The sequence below is a fragment of the Pollachius pollachius genome (assembly GCF_949987615.1).
Source record: "Pollachius pollachius genome assembly, chromosome: 8".
Classification (NCBI taxonomy): Eukaryota; Metazoa; Chordata; class Actinopteri; order Gadiformes; family Gadidae; genus Pollachius; species Pollachius pollachius.
In genome coordinates, this window is record NC_136941.1 from 5,294,482 (window position 1) to 5,297,005 (window position 2,524).

Below are 2,524 nucleotides of genomic sequence, written 5' to 3' on the forward strand. Positions count from 1 at the left end.
AGGCAGTAGAGGTAGTAGGGTTAGGTGATAGTTTGAAGGGTTGGGGGATAGGCAGTCGGGGTGGTTGTGTCCGGGACGTTGTGCAGTGCTTGTGGGGTCACACGTGACTGCGTGTTACCCTTTCACCGCGGATGGGGGGCCTCCGGGATGTTGGGGAGGGGTGGTCCGAGGGGGGGGGGGGGCTGTGTTCCGTCTCAGAGGCGCCGGACCTCCGTGTCCAAACGCCAAACCCTGAACCCGTCAGCACCAGCGTGAGCCTCCCTCCTGAGCGCCTCTGGAATAGAGTTACAGAGCGGCGAGGAGAACGCAGCCATCTCCTCGACATGGGCTCACACGCTGACATTCACACCGACTCTGATTACCTTTATGCTGGAGTAATGATTTACGTACAGCAATGTATGTATGTACAAGCTCGTCTTGCCCTTTAGGATTCTCCCGCAAACAAGATGTAGGGTTGGAAAACCGATCTTAAAGCGTTAATGTCAATGAAATATGTCTTAGTGCCCATTCTGAAATGTGTGCAATACAGGCAGGAGAATGTGGGGACGCATATTTGTGGGTATCCGCCCTGACTGGTGAGGTGACTGTTGAATGGGTCATGAGCTAGCTATTATTGAATGATTCGATTGATCAATACACTGATTATTTTCAGACATAGTCACATGTTTGCTAACCTCCGCTGATGCTGTTGCAAGCCCCAGTGAACCACGTTACTTGAAATTACTCAAATTAGAAACATCTAAACTATTGCCTTGTGAGAACAGCTCCGCCATTTTTCCAAACCCGGACAGCTTGGAAGAACCAAAGCATCATGTCTCCGAAGCAAGCGACAGGAGTCTTGAGTATCAGTTTATAGTTCGATATCCCGATTGTGGAGTATAAACCTGGTCTATTTTGGATTCAGAAAGTCAGTCCGGTTTGCGATTCATCAGTGGCTCGGTCTCCGACTGTCAGTCAGCGAAACCGCATTTCCATCATGAGGTAGTTGTTTACGTCTTCTCAGATTCAGTTACCGACTGGGCTATCTTATAATCGTCTTGTATGCGTTTACTGCGGGTGCTTCTCAGTATCCTCACTCGCGTATTTGGATCGGACTCCTGAAACCTACAGTGCACAGTAAACACAGAGCCTTTTAGCAGATGCTTGTGTCCCAAGTGAGGTCATGCAAACGCTGATACACACACACACACACACACACACACACACACACACACACACACACACACACACACACACACACATGTAAGCGCGCAGAGACACCACACTCTGCAGAACCATGTGAACTGTTTATTATTTTAGCATTTCCGCTATCGACCAATATGAATATTCAGTCATTCCTCATATGGATTGCAACCTATCCCTATCATCCCCAACCCCAAAATATATCCACATTCATATCAGATTGAAAGAAAACTGTCGGACCGACAGACCATATTTAGTGTACAGGTCACCAGGGAAGACCGACACACCGCCCTATGAGAAATTACCCAAACGTGTCAACATTGAAGTTCTGAGCGGCCATTTTAGACAGGTGCACCGATCAAGGCCGACACCTCTGGGTTTGACCTTTCACCTTTTACACGTGTAAACTGCTTTCACATGTCGCTCCTCATACATGGCTTATTTACGTATGAGTGAGTGAGTGATTGACTGAGTGACTGAGTGAGTGTGTCTGAGAGAGTGTATGTGTGTTTGTGTTTGTGAGAGTGAGTGAGTGAGTGAGTGAGTGAGTGAGTGTGTTTGTGTATGTATTCATTGGAGTCTGCATATATGTTGGCAAATGTTTGTTTGAACTTGGTGTTGAGTGTGTGTGACTGGGTGAATCCTTGAGTCTCTAGATAAGTGGATGTGCGTGTATGTTTTTTTGTGTGTATTTTTTGTGTCTGTGCACATAAGGACAGGAGACGGCTCCAATGTTTGCGTTTATGTTATATGTTTAATGCGTTCACAGAGAAGCATTTATATAAAATGTGACACTGTGAGATTGACATGCCTACACACACACACATACACACACATGGTACAAATCGAAACATACACACAAAAAACACACCACACAGTCGACCTCCAGAGGTTGAGCGATAGTGATGAGGATGATGGATAGTTTGGAGGATGATGAAGGAGACGGATGGTTTATGATGAAAGAGATAGTTGATGGTGGGGTGATGACCTACAACCTGGCGAACACGAGAACTGATGACAGGTAGCTGGGATCAAACTTAGTTTAGACACACACACACACACACACACACACACACACAAACATCCACACACACACATGCAAACGCACAATTGTATATATTTTAGTCTAATTATGAAATATCATAATAATGATCATCGTTATTAATAAAACACAATCAATAGGTAATAATTACAGAGTAATTACTTTTCTTCTGACGAGATGATTGATATTCATTTTCCTAACATGAATAGCTTACACCCTCAAGTTATTTATGGCGATCTGGCCAAATCCACATTAATCCTCGTTATCATGGTAACAAAACAGACACACACACACACACAC